This window comes from Schistocerca cancellata, chromosome 2 (assembly GCF_023864275.1).
Source record: "Schistocerca cancellata isolate TAMUIC-IGC-003103 chromosome 2, iqSchCanc2.1, whole genome shotgun sequence".
Classification (NCBI taxonomy): domain Eukaryota; kingdom Metazoa; phylum Arthropoda; class Insecta; order Orthoptera; family Acrididae; genus Schistocerca; species Schistocerca cancellata.
In genome coordinates, this window is record NC_064627.1 from 940,577,148 (window position 1) to 940,595,938 (window position 18,791).

The 18,791-nt window shown below is 42.9% G+C and overlaps 1 pseudogene; it reads left to right on the forward strand.

Annotated features, from left to right (window-relative positions):
- Nucleotides 1-209: 209 nt before the first annotated feature.
- Nucleotides 210-327, forward strand: LOC126163877 (5S ribosomal RNA; annotated as a pseudogene).
- Nucleotides 328-18,791: the final 18,464 nt, after the last annotated feature.

Below are 18,791 nucleotides of genomic sequence, written 5' to 3' on the forward strand. Positions count from 1 at the left end.
GGATGATAATGCGCCATGTTACTGGGTCACAATTCTTCGCGACTGGTCTGAAGAACATTCTGGACAATTCGAGCAAATGGTTTTTCCATCCAGATGGCCTGGCACGAATCCCGTTGAATATTTATGGGACATAATGAAGAGATCATTTCATGCACAAAATTCTGCACCGGCAACACTGTTGCAGTTAAGGACGGCTATAGAGTCAGCATGCCAACGGCTTTGCCGCAGTAGTAACACCGGTTCCCGTCAGATCACCGAAGTTAAGCGTTGTCAGGCTGGGCCAGCACTTGGATGGGTGACCATCCGGTCTTCCGAGAGCTGTTGGCAAGCGGGGTGCACTCAGCCCTTGTGAGGCAAACTGAGGATCTATTTGATTGAGAAGTAGAGGCTCCGGTGTTGTAAACTGCCACATACGGTCGGGAGAGCGGCGTGCTGGGCACATGCATATCCGCATCCAATGACGTCTGTGGGCCGAGGATGACACGGTGGCCGGGACCGTTTGACCTTCGTGGCCTGCACAGATGGAATTGGGCTGTTGTTTGTTAGAGTCAGCATGGCTCAATAATCCTGCAGCAGACTTCCAACTATGTGTTGAGTCCATGCTACTACGAGATGCTGCACTGCACCGGCTAATTGTGGCCCGGCGCGATAATAGGAGGTATCCCATCACCTCAGTGTACGTTCTGATACAAACAATAGCCTCTTTTGTCTAAACTGTTTTTCTGACTGTTTCAGTCGCGTAGCAGGCATTCCCTGTGTTTTCCACGTTTGGCCCTGCTGTTTGCTTGGTCGTGACGGCAATTTTGTAATGAATAAGCCAGTATCTTTTCACTGTTTTGCTCCAGCAGACAGTCTTCTCCACTTTGGTTGATTAGCATAATCAGATTCTTCTTTAATCTATTGTCTGGGAAGTGTACCATAGTCATATCATTAGTGAGTCTGCAAAGGTTTGTAGCTCTGATATCACTTCGTGAATCACTGGAAAACTCGGATGTTGCCAGCAGCAACAGGAACATACGAATCCAATTAATTCGTAAGCACTTCTCTCTTATTCTGTCGTTAAGTCAGAACAACAGACACTCACTGGTTGAGACATAGGTGACAACTTATGTAGCCTGCATATGCTAATAAAATGGTTTTCGTTCCACATAACCTGATATCCGTGGTATATCACAGTGTTGCTCTAGTCGCTTTATGCAGTTGTTCCAGGACTCCAGTTTTCGATCGAATGCCAGAAAGGGCGGCGGCGGCATCTTTAACTGGAGTGGTTGTTGTTGTTGGTCATCGTCCTTTTGTTCTTCAAGTTGTTCCTAGCGCACCACCAAGAGCTTCTGGGTTGCTGACAGCTGTGGTACTAAGGCTAGCACTAGGTGACAGACGAGTTCCGATTGGTTATGCCTGAAAAATATGGTCACAACAGTTTACAAAATTCACAAAAATCTTCCTGCAGATAAAAAGAATTAGCAATAGAAGTATGTAATAACGATAGAATAAGGCCAAGCAGGGTTGCTACAAAATCAAACCAGTGAATGCAGCAATCTACAACAAGGAAAAGTATAATTTGCACAACATTGTAATTCATTCCGTTTTTCGCCAGTGTCATTTCTTGTTACTGGGCGCCTAATGTTGGCGAGAATGCTATGGGTTTGCACTGGTCACCACTTTCCCTTCTCTTCTCGTCGCGAGCAGCCCTGCTCGGTCGCTTTTCCGATCGGTTTGTTAGGTGAGCGCACCGAGTGGTAGGGTTACCGCAACCAAGCCTCCGTGTAATTCTGTAAGATGTTCGGTAGCGAGTCGGTGCGGCTCCTCGATCAAGCCGATCGAAGACAAGTGACCACAGCTCCTAACACGCTCACCCGACGACTGCGCGCTCAGCACTGCACACCTTAACACACACAGCGCCCCACACCAAAGAAGGCAGCAGACACAACTACCAGAAATGCTCTTCAAATCATAGTCTCAGACTGCAGGCGCATTGAGAGCCTTCACAATTTCGTCAGTGTGCCTTGAGACGCACGATATCACATGCCAGCTTATTTGTGAGCTGCTACCACCTTTTGATAAGAACCATGTCCCAAAAAGTTTTGAGTTGTCATAGCCAAGAAGAAAAAAAAACTATTGAACTGATGACTGATAAGAATTGTTCAACTGATTTAGTCGTTTCTGTACTTACTGAAAAAATGTAATTTCTGATTTAGTCGTTTCAGAACTTGCTAAACAAATGTACCTTCAGTTGTTCAGCTGTTCGATCGACTCTCATGTTCAGCTGAAGTTCCTCAACCAGTTCCTCCCTGCTCAGACCATACCTCGCCACAAAACTGCTCTCAGGAATTTCAAAGGGCTCCGTCTCATCCCGCAGATTATATTGCCATATTGTATGGCACCGCATTTCCTCGAGCTGCCTTGGTTGTTCTTGCCTCCTACTTAAGAGTACCGTGAGCACCATATACACTTCCCCGATTCTCAACTGAAATGTTGCAAAATAAAATTTGTGAACTCACATTCCACTCGGAGGCATCCCAATGATTCTTTAGTAAAACATAATCAATGAATTCAAAACTAATAACCACTCAATATTTCTAAAATTATATATTATCTCCACATTCAAAGCACAATAAACTGCATGAACAGCCTTACCAGAACCTCACAACCTCTTGGTACAGTAGACAAATAATAAGTATCTTCAATAAAATTCTTCAGGGTATCAGACCACATCGTCATAATTTAAAATGCGCCAACGTTTCGGCCAGCGTTGCAGCTAGCCTTCATCAGGGCCTTACGTTAAACTGCTAAATGAAACACTCTTGGTTCCTTAAATAGCTGCACGAGAAAACCGTGTCGTTACTTGATTGGCTGTAAAAGGAGGAGGAGGAGGGGTGAAAGGTATGCTTTATTGGTGTTTCCTTTATTATCTGTCATTGGCTGAAATAGCTGTTTTCTATTGGTCTTTATAATAATCCACCCCATTGGAGGAGACGGACGAATAGCGAACAGGTGATGGCTGTGACGTCACACTGTTTACATGCTGTCCAGAAGCCGGCTGCGGCGTGCCATTGCTTTATGTGCTCGCGACCACTACTGCGGCTCTCCGCGTGTCTGCATGGGCCGCCACGGCTCTGCCGCCGCTCCGTAGCCCTGCTATAGCAGGCAGCCAAGACCTCGGAAGCTTGTACCCGTCCTCTCTATTCATGTTGGCGGGTCTTTTGGCTATTTCTATCGCCTCTCTAACCTCTCCAGCCACACCTTGAGCGAAGCAACCACAGCAATTCTGGCCAAGGGGATGAATTTCGCAGTCGCACCTAAGCGAGTTCCAAAAGAAGATATCATAGAATCCGTAGAGGCTTCGGTACGTCATCTGCCACAGGCCGAGGCGGAGAAGATCCGGCAGGAAACGGTCAGAGTTCTGAATAAAGCAAAGCCACCGAAGCAAAACATCAACGCTGAGGAATACCATGCCATCAAGGAACTCAGGGACAACCCCCACTTAGTAGTGGTACAGGCAGATAAGGGCAACGCCACTGTAGTCTTGGACACAACTGACTACAACAAACGAATGGAAGATATTCTCGCAGAACCTATCTACAAGAAACTTCAGGGAGATCCGACGGCCAAGGTAATCAAAACGACGCAGGCACTGCTCAAGCACTCTAGAATCAACTTCGACAAGGCCAGAAGATTCATCCCGCAAGTGACACAGGCACCAAGGATATATGGTGTACCGAAGGCACACAAAACCGACTTTCCCCTAAGGCCCATAGTAAACAGTATAAATTCGCCGACCTACTACCTAGCGAAAGAACTGGCACCTAGGCTCCGACACCTAGTGCATCAAACCGAGTCCTACGTTAAGGATTCCACTCACTTCGTGTCTCTCCTAAAGGAAATGCGTGTTACGGACCAAAATCTGATGGTTAGTTTCGACGTCAAATCCCTATTCACGAATGTCCCAGTGTCAGATACTGTGAACATCTTAGAAGAACGCGTGGCACCAGATATATGTGAGCTTGTGCGCCACTGTCTGACGACCACCTATTTCAAGTGGAGAGGTCAATTTTATGAACAAACTGACGGTGTAGCTATGGGCTCACCCCTATCGCCCATCGCAGCAGAAATCTTCATGGAGGCTTTTGAGGAAACAGCCCTCCAGTCCGCACCATTACGTCCAAATTGTTGGCTTCGCTATGTCGATGATACTTTCGTCATTTGGCCCCACGGAGAAGAGGAGTTACAGAATTTCCATAAGCACCTTAACCAACAGCATAGGAAAATTCAGTTTACAATGGAAACAGAGAGGAATGGGGTGCTGCCTTTTCTCGACGTGGAAGTTTATCGAAAACCTGATGGTAAACTTGGCCACAAAGTGTACAGGAAACCAACCAGTACGGACAGGTACCTTCACGCCTCCTCCCACCATCACCCCACGCAGAAGAAGTCTGCCCTGCACACGCTAACGAAGAGAGCGTACAGGATAAGCGACGAAGAACATCTGAAGACAGAACTTGAACGCCTCAGGTCCATCTTCGGAACTAATGGCTATGGGAAGCAGACGATAGACAGCACCATGTCGACAAGGGAGAAGACTAATAGGGAAGAGGAGAAGGAGGCACAGAGCACTGCTGTGTTACCATATGTACAAGGGGTCACCGAACGTATTGGCAAAATCCTACGAAAAGCCGACATCAAACCAATTTTCCGAAGCAGTAACAAAATATCAGACATGCTCGGTTCTACCAAGGATGCAGTTGACAAACTACACACAGCTGGCGTGTATGAAATTGGTTGTGCGTGTGGATTAGTCTACATAGGTGAGACGGGACGTCCGATTAGCACAAGGCTCTCGGAACATGAAAGATATATCCGCCTGAAACAACACACTAAGTCAGCAGTGGCGGAACACCGAGACGAGTGCGGGAAACCAATATTTTTTCAAGAAGCCCGCGTCCTGGCGAAACAGCCTCTCACTTTCAAAAGAAAGATTAGAGAGGCGATAGAAATAGCCAAAAGACCCGCCAACATGAATAGAGAGGACGGGTACAAGCTTCCGAGGTCTTGGCTGCCTGCTATAGCAGGGCTACGGAGCGGCGGCAGAGCCGTGGCTGCCCATGCAGACACGCGGAGAGCCGCAGTAGTGGTCGCGAGCACATAAAGCAATGGCACGCCGCAGCCGGCTTCTGGACAGCATGTAAACAGTGTGACGTCACAGCCATCACCTGTTCGCTATTCGTCCGTCTCCTCCAATGGGGTGGATTAATATAAAGACCAATAGAAAACAGCTATTTCAGCCAATGACAGATAATAAAGGAAACACCAATAAAGCATACCTTTCACCCCTCCTCCTCCTCCTTTTACAGCCAATCAAGTAACGACACGGTTTTCTCGTGCAGCTATTTAAGGAACCAAGTGTGTTTCATTTAGCAGTTTAACGTAAGGCCCTGATGAAGGCTAGCTGCAACGCTGGCCGAAACGTTGGCGCATTTTAAATTATGACGATGCGGTCTGATACCCTGAAGAATTTTATTGAAGATGACAACGGCCGCGGAAGCCTACGCTTACAAATAATAAGCAGGCGGACCGATAGTTAACAGGCCTCAGTAGCATACAGAATAGCAACATTGGTTACCACACCGAAAATGACATCACTACCGAGTCTTATCTACCGAACCGAACGGTATGGATGATACGGAATAAGGTTCAGTAGCGTACAGAATGGCAGTATTGGCTACCACACCGAAAATGACGTCACTACTGAGGCTGACGTACCAAACCGAACGGTATGGACGGTACGTAATAGGACTATTTTTAAAGTACAAGATTCACATGCAAGCTAACTTCTTAATGTTTTCTTAGCAGGGGAAGTATTTCTTTGTAGATACGAAACTAACAATTTTTAGCTGTAGTAATAGTTGTGGTTGCTTTCTGTGATATTTATTATGGTGCAGAATAATGTTTTAAGTTACTGGAGAGAAAATACTTCGGCGCCAACGGAGCTACTAGACAACAGGCCTCTGTATTGTTCTGCTTTATGGCCGAGCAGCGCACGACCCAACCGCTGCCTCATGTATCGTTACGAAAAGCCGTCTTACTCGACACTTTCCCTGTCTTCCCAGAAAACGAAAGCCTTATGTTCAGTCAGCTGAGCGTTGGCACTCAATCTGCACTATATAACTGTTACTAGTTTACTGATTCAAGCAATATTTAATTTCTGCGTTGACCATGTGTAACCTAACTGAATGTTGTTACCTTTATGCAACTATTTTTCTCTTCGATCACTCTCCAAAGCTCAGTGAGGATAGAAGAGCTGCATTTGCAATAATTTCGGTGCACAACAAAGGATATTACACTGAATAAAGACTTCAGCTGCCTACTTTGTACTTTTATCCTCACCTCAGTAGAGAACGGATTGTAGATTGGTATAATCCTATTGTACGACAGTCCCTCTGAGAAACATACTGCTTTTACGAAGATTTGTGGTCGCCAGTTCTACAGGATCAATTTCACTTAATTCTTTCAGAAGTTATTTAACTATTACCTGATCAATTTACGTTATTACAATTTTCAACGTTCTGTTTGGAATCAAGATAGATGAAAGCTATGAGATTTTGACGTAGCTCATTGGAATTACGTATTAATGAAAACTGAATATCTGAAGCATTAAGTGAATTAGCAATGTTACCAGGTAATTTTATGTCCACACAAATAAATTTGAAGCTCTTTTTCCAGATTTTTGTACTTAACAACAATCTTTCATTTTCGTGATTCTGAAAATAGTTTGTACTATCTTTTCACACTTTAGAGCTACTCAAAATTATTTAAACAAATAAAGAGAAAGAATTCACAGTAGCTTAGGATAATGACTTCAACAGATAATTTTAACTAACACTATCTGTTCAATAAGCAAATGTGACGCCAGGATACCCTGTCTTCAACGGTCTTTTCGTTTCGTTCCGGCCATTCCACACCTCTTCGTGCTAAGGTCATCCACACAACCTGGAGTTGCAAACCCAAAGTGATTTTGTTATTAACTTTGTCAAAAATAATATACATATTCAAAGAACCTGTGAATATTACAGTCGTTGTAATTACAGAAAACATTCATTATTAAGCTTTTCTTTCCTTTTAATAATATCTATTACTTCAGCTACTTTAAATATATTGTCAAAGACATTTAATATCGTTAGAAAACATCGGTACATTCAACATTATTTGAAAACATCGTACTTTCATGAAACGATTTTTGTAGTTACAGTCTAGTCGAAAAATCAGAATAAAATTTTTTCCCTAATTTAAGATGTTACGTTAGACAGTCTATGATTGTCACTGTAGCTGGTAGCAAGCGTGCGATCAGGCACCTTTAGGGAACCGTAGCAGGGACAACTTTTCTGCTTATGTAGAAGTTCGGGCAGAATAAATATTAGCACTGAGTTACTACATTCACTACAACAGAGAGCACAATAATCCTTTCCGTCCGGATCAGTCACACAGCCACCTTTGAATGACCAATGTATACAGTAGAAAAGGTGGTAGGAAGGTTTACGTTTTATGATCGTGCCCTTTGTCACTACGTGAAGCTCCAGTGTAGGCTGCCCCTTCGTGTCGTTTGTAGAGTCATGTGAAGTTCACACCTGACTTTCGAGAAATATACATTTTTTTCAGAGGTCTTGGCAGATGTGCTATAGTTCTAGAGTTCTCCATACAAAATTTAAAGAGTTCTGCAGAATTTCGCGAAGAAAACAATACTACTTGGGAAAATTTTAATCTTGTAAAAAATTAAATCCAATAGAGTTGTGATGACAAACCCCAACGGACTTATCGGAAATCCTAATTCATTTCTTGTGAAGGTAATCGTTTATAATTGCAGTAATGTGCAACACACTTCACTAACATATATCTTTTCGTTCGGATGTTGAGCTCGCTGCCCTAGTTGTGATCGGTGCATGTGGATACAAATCGGCACACATCGTGACGAATATCGCTATGCATCCGACTGCTGACAACCCAATGAATCTAACGGTAGATGCGATTTTTTCATCTGGTTATTGCGTTGTATTACAACAACTTTAATTTAATTTGATATTCTTTGCTACAATTAAGTACTGGAATTGAAGATAGCTGTCTCTATATTGTCCTTTCACGAACTCCTGCTACTTCATTGTTGGTTACATACTGGGATTTTCCAACATTTAGCAAGACATACGCTATGTTCTTCACAGAGGAGCTCAGTCGTGTCATACAAATCTACCACCTTTTGTACCTCCATAAGTTCAGGGCACAGCATAGCTGGACACTGAGATAAATCATGAGTGTTAAAGCGGCGATCTTAAGTGTAGCTGTATGGAGTAATAGATCTAGAACAGAAGTTGCTCAAGCAGTCAAAACATCGCCTCACAAGCTGAGTATAGCAGTCATCAGCCGCTAAAACACGCTTCAAATTGACTCACGCAGCTAATATAGTTAATTTACGTCAGCTCAAAAGACACATAGTTATTGGAGCGCCAATAATCAGTACTTGGAAATCATCTTCTTGGTGAGAGGGTGAATGCTTTCGTGGGCCCCGCGTATGGTGCTACAGCTGCTGGAGCGTGTCGTTTGGTGAAGATAACTCTGGGCCAGATTTCTGGATGCGAAGACTGAGAGTCAGTGAGTGAATGAGTCACAGAAAGGGAAAGAGAGAGAGAGAGAGAGGTGGCGCAATGAGACCTCGGAACTTGGAGGGAGTTGTCTCTTGTCTCACTTCCAATTCATGCCTAATAGCCTAAAATGAATGTTGTTTGTATACTTAATTAACACTTTTTAACGATTTAATTAATGTGTTTAAACAACATCTGTTACAACTCATGAATCTTACAAACATTAATTTGATCGATTTATCCGTGACATCGTCTTGTCTTCAACAAATGTCGTGGATGAAAAGCCTTGTATTCATCTGTATGTCGTCTCAAAGAGACACAGGCCTATATAACTGTGTACGAATGTTCTTAGCTCTAGGAAATGTTCATTGCATAATAAATTCCAGAAATTAATTAAGGAAGAATCATTTCGATATGAAAAAAGCTTGTCAGGTTTCTTTTTTAAAAATGAAATTTTTTAAACTAATCAGCTGCATTTCTGTGTTACTAGGAGTCTACGTTATATTTTGTTGACGAACTGAAAACGGGTATGAGACTTATGAAAACGACTTTCATATGGCCAATGCACTATTTACGTTTTCCAATATATTTGGTCAAATTCTGTTATCTGCCTCACATTCCCTCTGTTCTTTGAGTTACGGAAATATATTCAAGTAATCGTTTTATAACTGAGAAATGATCAGTTTTGAAGTAATTTGAAATGGACTGATGCTTTTGCCTTCTAGTTTCAAATTTAGGCTTTGAGATGGCAACTAACTTCAACTAAAAAACCAAATCTAATTGCTTGTTGCCATGTCATAGGGTTTATTTGGCAGATAGAGTATTTTCCTGTCCTAAAAAATGAGAAACAGCGTTTTTCAAGTATCAAAATGCATTGAGAAGCTGTCTTTTAGAAATACTGCGTCTTACCATGTAGGAGAAATTCACTATACTCCAAATCGACAATTCACACCACCTTCAAAACTGTCATATTGTTAACACCGTAGCTCTGAGAATATTGACACATTTCAGAACCGGAGGCATAACATACTGCTTTTTAAAGGTTTACACATTTTTCCACTCAATGTCATTTGGTTTGTAATGCAGTAATATTTTAGTACAGGATGATTATAATATTTTCTAACAAAGTTGCTGTGCCATTGATTCTAACAAGCATTGACGTCTCTCCACCAATACTGACATAAATCACCTTTCTCTGTGATACCCTTTTAAATTTTTCGGGACATAATTTTACTTTTTCAACTATTTCTGATCCTATTGTTTTAGCATGCAATGTCTCCAGACTGGTAAGGTCTTTGAAGACATTAAAATGAACATCAGTTCCAGTTACAAAAGTTATATACTGGGCAACATCACGTATGTCCGTTGATCCACCCAAAGCTAGAGGGAAGAAAGTACAAAAACGGCCAAGGTCTTCCAGTTGCTCAGATAGCCGCGCGGGGTAGCGTCACGGTCTTAGGCGTCTTGTCACTGCCCGCGCGGCTCCCCTGTTGGATGTTCGAGTCCTCCCTTGTGCATGGGTGTGTGTGTGTTGTACTTAGTGTTAAGTTACTTCAAGTTAGATTAAGTAGTGCCTAAGCTTAGCGACCGATGACCTCAGCAGTTTGGTCCCATAACACCTTACCACAAATTTTCAAAGTTGGTGAGATACGTCGTGAGAGAGTTCCTCGTTTCCTCTCGTTACTGGCTGCCTTGATAGATCAGTTTTTTCACTTTTACTTCAATACCCGTTTTACCCAGATGGCCTGGAGATGTTTGGAGACCAAGTTTATTTCCCCACGAGATAGAAGTTTATGTATTTTTAAGTTTATTTATTTATTTTTAAGTTAATTTTATTTAATAATGCTAAAGAAATTTCACATGATGCTTATGTCGTCGCAAAATCTTCGAAACTTACTTTAGCAAATATAATTTGCCTTTTCTAGCCTCTTTGTTTTTGTAGGCCACATTTGTTTTCGTAGATCATACTCAAGTACAAGCTTCATTTCTTCTTTGTTAGTCTGACTTTGTGCTTTGTAGTCTTCACTAAGGTAAAGCCATCTATTAATGTGAAAGAGTACTCGAACATGCAATGCAAAAGTCTGTTCCTGATGGACGTGCTATAAACCAAAGTAAGGACATCCAAGCTATTGAGTGAAGCCCTCGAAAAAACCTGCCATAATTAATTTCTGGTATTCATAAACAGTGAACATTACTTAGAGCTATGAAAATTTATATATTATTCTATAGGCTTATGTCAATCTGTATATTGAGCAAGCAGTAAAGGAAGCAAAAGAAAAATTCGGAGTAGGAATTAAAATCCATGGAGAAGAAATAAAAACTTTGAGGTTCGCCGATGACATTGTAATTCTGTCAGAGACAGTAAAGGACCTGGAAGAGCAGCTGAACGGAATGGACAGTGTCTTGAAAGGAGGATATAAGGTGAACATCAACGAAAGCAAAACGAGGATAATGGAATGTAGTCGAATTAAATCGGGTGATGCTGCGGGAATTAGATACGGAAAAGAGACGCTTAAAGTAGTAAATGAGTTTTGCTATTTGGGGAGCAAAATAACTGATGATGGTCGAAGTAGAGAGGATATAAAATGTACACTGGCAATGGCAAGGAAAGCGTTTCTGAAGAAGAGAAATTTGTTAACATCGAGTATAAATTTAAGTGTCAGGAAGTCGTTTCTTAAAGTATTTGTATGGAGTGTATCCATGTATGGAAGTGAAACATGGACAATAAATAGTTTGGACAAGAAGAGAACAGAAGCTTTCGAAATGTGGTGCTACAGAAAAATGTTGAAGATTAGGTGGGTAGATCACGTAACTAATGAGGTGGTATTGAATAGGATTGGGGAGAAGAGAAGTTTGTGGCACAACGTGAGTAGAAGAAGGGATCGGTTGGTAGGACATGTCCTGAGGCATCAAGGGATCTCAAATTTATCATTGGAGGGCAGCGTGGAGGGTAAAAATCGTAGAGGGAGACCAAGAGATGAATACACTAAGCAGATTCAGAAAGATGTAGGTTGCAGTAGGAGATGAAGAAGCTTGCACAGGATAGAGTATCATGGAGACCTGCATCAAACCAGTCTCTGGACTGTAGACCCCAACAACAATAATGTCTCTTTGAGACGACGTACAGATGAATACAAGGCTTTTCATCCATGACATTGGTTGGAAGCAAAACAACATCGCGGATGAAAGATTCAATGTGCGTAAAGTTCTTGAGTTGCGACAGATGTTATTTATATACATTAATTAAATCGATAAAATGTTAACTAAGTCTACAAACAACATTCATTTTGGGCTTTTAATCATCATCTGGGATTGTTTTTAGTGAGCAGAGACAAGAGACATCTCCAAGTTCCGAGTCCTCAGAGTTCCATGTCGCGTCGCTCACTATCATTCTCTCTCTCTCTCTCTCTCTCTCTCTCTCTCTCTCTCACTCTCTCCCTCTCAGTCTTCGCATCCAGAAATGTGGCCCAGAGTTATCTCTGCGGCAGCTGTAGCATCATAAACGGGGTCCACGACAGCATTCGCCGTCTCATCGAGGAGTTGATTTCCAACTACTGATTATTGGCGCTCCAATAAGCGTATGCCTTTTGAGCTTACGTAAATTAATTAAGTTAATTGTGTGAGTCAGTTGTTATACTACTTCCTCCGACCGAGCAAGATCGTACCCCTATCCCTGTTTTCTAACTCTGACAATGAACCCATGGAGGTACAAAAGGTGCTTGAATTGTATGAGGCGTCTGAACTCCTCTTTGTGAAAAACAGCGTATGTCTCGCTAAATGTTGGGAAATCCCAGTAAGTGTCGAACAGTGAAGTAACAGGAGTTCGTGAAACCATATCATAAAGACAACTATCTTCAAATCCGGTAGTTAATTGTAGCAGAGAGTATCAAATTAAATTAATGTTGTTGTAATACAGCGCAATAAGTAGACGAAAAAATAGCAACTACCGTTAGATTGCTGGGGTTGTCAAATGGTACAAATGGGTCTGAGCACTATGGGACTTAACATCTGAGGTGATCAGTCCCCTAGAACTTAGAGCTACTTAAACCTAACTAACCTAAGGACATCACAAACATCCATGCCCGAGGTAGGATTCGAACCTGCGACCGTAGCGGTCGCGCGGTTCCAGACTGAAGCGCCTAGAACCGCTCAGCTGCGGTTATCAACAGTTGGATACATAGCGAGATTTGTCACAATGTGTGCCGCATTGTACCCACGTGCACGATCAGAACTAGGGCAGCTAAGTTCAACCTCCGAATGAAAAACTATATGTTAGTGAAGTAGGTCCCACATTATTTCAATTATAAACTATTACCTCTGCAAGAACTTAATTAGGATTTCCGATAAAACCGTTTGGGAGTTATCCAAAACTGTGATCGGAGCTGTCATCACAACTCTAGTGCGATTTCGCATATTTTCTGTAGTGAAAACGTGTTCCTTATTATTGCAGTTATCTCATTAACTATTAACTGTGTAAACAAGTCATTAAGGTTTTCCGTAGAACTCTTGGGAGCTATTCAGAATTTGATCACAAAATTTATTTTTGCAAATTTGGCTATTAATTTTTTTCCAAGATAAAAGTTTTTCCAAATACTTTTGTTTCCTTCGCGATAGTCTGCAGAACTATTCAGTTTTTTTATAGAGAACTTTAGAAGTGTGGCTTACCTGTGAAGACCTCTGAAAAAAAAATGTACGTTTTTCGAAAGTCGGGTGCCAACTTCATGAGACTCGTTTGTAGATATTTATACTACTAAACCATCCGTTGCACGTTGCCGAAGCCTGCAGCGGCAAGAATACGTTGACTGTCAGTACTTTGCGTGATTATCGACGAATCTAAAAATTTAAAATGCGGACATAATCTCCTTCTTAGTATAATCTAATGTTGAGTTTTTAACGTGGTGTGACGAGAGTTACAGTTAGAAATTTGTATTGATCTTATGACACCGTATCTGTCTGCGCGTAAATACCTGGGTAATAGTTGTCCTGTATTTGAGATCGAGATCACTTAGCGAATTCCAATTAACATTACACGCAGTTTCAGGCTTTCAAGAAGCTTTTTGTAGCTGACATCTCCTGCAAAGTAATGAATGAAAAACAGTTTATCGCTCACTACAGTTTCGTTTTTCATGCGGTCAAACCTCAGCATCAGGCGTGTTGTTTCACTTTATTACTTTTTTATTGCTCACTTTATTCCATCAAAGTTTGCAGACCAAATCCATATAGACCACTGGTCGTACCTGGAAAATTATATCGTTGTAGGACTCATCGTTTAAATGGTGGCAGCTGGCCACAGCACTGGAGCCAGCCTGCCTGCCAGTGTCTTCCAGAACCTCATTGACTCTCTTCCAGCATGTCTCGCAGCAGTCCGTGCTGCCAAAGAAGGTTATTCGTGCTTTTAAGAGGCGGTCATATTAACGTGGCTGGACAGTCCATGCCTGTTAAGTTTTAGTCCGTACTGTTATTCAACACGCATTATGTATGTTAGAATCAGGTTTAAATTTCTTTCATTGTCTTACTGAGACGGTAATCCCAAAAGTAAGGTCTCCTATTTTTTTATAAGTACAGAACTCTGTTTTTGTGGCAGTTGGTCAGACTGTTACGAATAGTGCTTCATGCGCTGTGTGTAAACATGCGCACGCCGCCCTGAGGCGCTCAGTATTGGCTTGGCAGTCGTTGAGAATGGAGCTCACGTTGGATGTTACCGCCAAGTGCGAATTGCTCGTAGTTATTCGGTTTTTGAACGCAAAATGCACTGCGCCGATTAAAATCCATCGCCACTTGACGGAAGTGTGTGGTGAGTCGCGCATGGATGTCAAAAAGTGGTGTAGAGAGTTTGCAGCTGGTCGGACCGAAATTCACGACGAGCAAAGGAGCGGGAGACCGTCAATTTCTGAGGAGACACTGTTGAAGGTTAAGCAAAGCATGCGTGAAGATCGGCGGATCACCCTGGATGATCTCTGCACGTTGGTTCCTGAGGTTACCGGAAGCACCGCTCACAGAATTTTAACGGAAACACGTCAGTTCATAACTTTCTGAACAGCATGGCGGTGAATTGGTATGACATGGGCATACAGAAACTGCCACAGCGGCTACAAAAATGCATCGACAGAAATGATGATTATGTCGAAAAATAGCTAAATGTTCAAGCTGTAAACTGATGTAAATCATTGTAGAAATAAACAGGTCTATGTAATTATAAAAAAATAGGAGACCTTATTTTTGGGATTACCCTCGTACCTTTTGAAACCTGACTTTTCAGGGTGCGGCTTTACGAAGTTCAAACACGTGAAAGTTCCGCGCCAGGGTTTTAAGTACACATCATTCGACCATTCTCACAATGTTCATTACCATTAAAACACAATATAAACTAAGAGAAACAGTTTCTGGGATAGACAACAAATGCATTAAAAACAAACAAAGGAAGCAACAGTTTGGATACCAGCAACAGTTAAAAACTGAAACAGAGCTCTTTATCAACCTCTACCTCTTTATAGACAAGCCCATAAAACTGGAAACCCCTGATGTCAAATTAGGATCAAATGTTATTATGATTTAAAGTACAGACAGTATATGTTTAAACAAAGGGGCACAACTAGGGACAACCATAACGGGCGCAAATAAATCAAATACAATTTTCAATTACCTTTCACAAGAAAGTTACAAACTTGCCCCACTGCGCTGACTCAACATTTAAAGAAATGCGAAACTAAGTCCCAACAGCCTGAATTCTGGAATTAAAAAAAAATGTTTTCCCTCTTACAAGATTTGACTGGTAACGCGAAACACAATAAACAGAACCCAACAGGGCGATAACGTGACAAAACAATGAACAACTAAAAGCAGTGTGTCTACATCTAGGCACCGCGCCCACAAAATGCAGTGAATTGTGACCAAACCAAGCGCAAGGTGCCAAAAGCCAGTGCCGCTACAGCCCACGACATTATAAGAAAAGAGGGGGAGGACTGCCACATTAAATAAACTACTGAACCAAAAGAATGATCGGTTTACAACAGGACTTGGCCAAGTTTGAAAATATGTTTCACTGTTAAAGTACGTAGCGCCAAACTGGCATAGAATAACTGACCTCTTAAGACCTTTGTTGAAATAAAACCTGTTTCCTATTTTCCAGTCTTTTTTAAAAAAATTATAATAAATGGTGAACGCTTGCAAGCAACGATGGATCCTGTCAGGTTTCAACAAGGAATACGAATCATATATGCTGTAGTGGCGTGGGGTGGAGTGTAACTACTGTGCAGGATTGGGTTCCAGCAGTAGATCGTGGCGAGGCTGCTGGCCGTCGGCACATCATGGAAGCAATTTCAGCGAGTTGGACACTTTTGGGAATCACAATACTGGACTTGCAGTGCTGCGACATCGTGGCCATGTTCTTCTCAGCGAATGGCATGGATAAGTGGCAGTGCACTGCGGTGACCAGCTGTTGGCCAGGAGGCCGGCGGTAATGTTGGCGTCCACGAACAATGATACCGAGGAGACCACTCCGCGGGACGAGCCCTAGTTGGGCGCGGAGCTGCTGCTCGCTGTTGCCGCCAGTGGCCCAGAAAACTGTCGAAATTCTTAGAGAGGATGGTGGTCTCTGGGGCTGGAGCCCGCCCCCGGAATAGAAGCGCGTGGTGGCAGGACTCCCGAAGCAGCGTAGGAAAGCCAGCAGCTGCACTGCGATGGTCGCTACCTGCTGCGACTCAGAGCAGGAGTCAGTCGCCCGTTGCTGGGGTGAGCTTGAAAGCGGCTCATCACTAGAAAGGCGCCGAGTCGAGGGAGGAGGACTTAACTCCAGAAGATAGTCCGGCAGTGGCAGAGGACCAAACTCGTGGTGGCTGCTTGCTGACCTGTTTTGCTCAGGCCTCTGGCGTAGTCCTTTCGTTGCAGTGGGAGTTGCCGGACTGTGAATACTTCTGCCAGAAATGAGAGATGTTTATACTGGTTAGAGCATTATTTGTTCCGCCAATGTACCACTTCCGGCATTATTCACCCTGCAAAAGCCTCATCTTTGCGCTTCATTGTCAGTATTGTCGTGTTTGGCCTGGCTCACCTGACAACGCGTGAATAGCTCTTTTGATGCAACAGGCATGCCGACATTTTGCCCCTGCCAGCTGCTTATTGCTAATTCAGCTACTGTGACTGAGCTGCCATTGTTCACAGTGCCGCCGAAAAAATAATGAGGGTGCGACAATATGAACGCTACTAACCAGTGTTGTCATTGGACCTAATACACTCTTTAAAAAAAGAACTAAAAATAAAAAAAAGGGACGCACCATGAAGGAACAATACGAATCGGTAGATGTGATGTAAATGTATAGACAAACAAATGATTACAATGTCAGAAAAGCTAGGTGATTTATTCGAGAGAAAAGCATCACAAACTGAGCAAGCTAATAACTCACTGGTCCACCTCTGTTCCTTATGCAAGCAGTTGTTCAACTTGGCATTCAATAATAGAGTTGTAGAATGTCCTTATGAGGAATATCTTGCCAAATTGTGTCCAACTGGCTCGTTAAATCGTCAAAATCCCGAGATGGTTCGAAGGCTTTTCCTGTAGCACTCGAAACGTTCTCAACTGGGAGAGATCCGCCGACCTTATTGGCCAAGGTGAGGTTTGGCAAACACGAAGACAAGCAGTAAAAACTGTCGCCGTGTGCGAGTGGGCATTATTTTGTTGAAATGTAAGCTCATGGTAGCTTGCCATGAATGTCATGAAAAGGAGGCGCAGAATGTCGTAGAGATACCCTATGTTGTAAGACCGTCACCGACAACAACCAAAGGGATGCTCCAATGAAATGAATGGCATTCCGGACAGTCACTCCTGGTTTTCAGGCCGTTGCCGCGTAACAGTCAGACTGGTGTCCCACCACTGTCTGTGACGTCTCTAGATGCTTGTTCGCTTGTCATTGGGGCTCACTTCGAAGTAGGACTCATCACTATAGACACTTCTACTCCAGTCAATGAGATTCCAGGCCGAAGACGTGTCTAGAGACGCCTCAAACAGCGGTGGGATACCATACAGTCTGACAACGGGGAGTGATAGTCTGGGGTGCTATTTCTTATCAGACCCTTTGGTCGTGATCCGCGGTACCCTTACAGCACAGCGGTACGTTGTCGATATTCTGCGCCCTTGTTTCCCTTGATGGAAGCCATCCTGGTCTTACATTCCAGCAAGATAATGCCCACGAGCGTATATGGGGAGAGTATCGACTGCTTGTCGCCATGTTTGGCAAACCGAACGTTGACCCTCAAGGGCACCTTACCTTTCCCTCGTGAAACGTTTGGATCGTTATGGGCAGGGCTCTCAGACCATCTCCGGATTTTGACTATGTAACGCGCCAGTTGGACAGAATTTGCTACAAAATCCCTAAGGACGACATCCAACGATTCTTTCAGTCAATGGCAAGCCGACTAATTGCTTTTACAAGGCCCCGAGAAGATCCAAAGCGCTATTGTTTTGCTAAATTTGTGTAGCTCTTTGTCTTTAATAAATTATCCGGTTTTTATGAAAACGTAAGATTTTGCTTTTGTTCATGTAAGTAGCATATTCCTCCGTGGTGCGTCGTTTTATCTACCTTATTCAGTACATCATGATGTGATTTATTTATCAGGAGAAGTCTAATCTGCACGATGACTTCATTTCAGCGATAAGAGGACAACGTTGATCAGCTGTGTAGAGTGAACGGATATCAATATTAGAAAAGAAAAAATGAAAATAAACCATTTCATACCGCACTATAACACGATAACGTGAATTCACACTGAGATGGCGCAGTGGTAAGATACCGGACTCGTATTCAGGAAGACAGCGTTTCTAATCCGCAGCCGGTGATGCATATCTAGATTTTTCGTAGCTTCCCTAATTCACTTAAGGCGAATGCTGCGATGGTTCCATCGAAAAAGCATAGCGATGTCCTGTCCCGGTAGTCTCCGCCGTGGGTGGCGTGTGGTAGTGTGTCATAGGTGGTACGAATTTTTTGTCAGATTAGTGGAAATGTTCCGTCTTGACGGTCCCGCCTGGATTACAACGTCTGGAAATCCATCACACAAGTACCGTACGTCCTGCTGATGGTTCACAGCCTCCATGTCCACCACATTTCAGGAGAGAGTATCATTACAAGGCTGTGTTTCATGGATAAGATAATACCAGCAGCGGACGTCCCC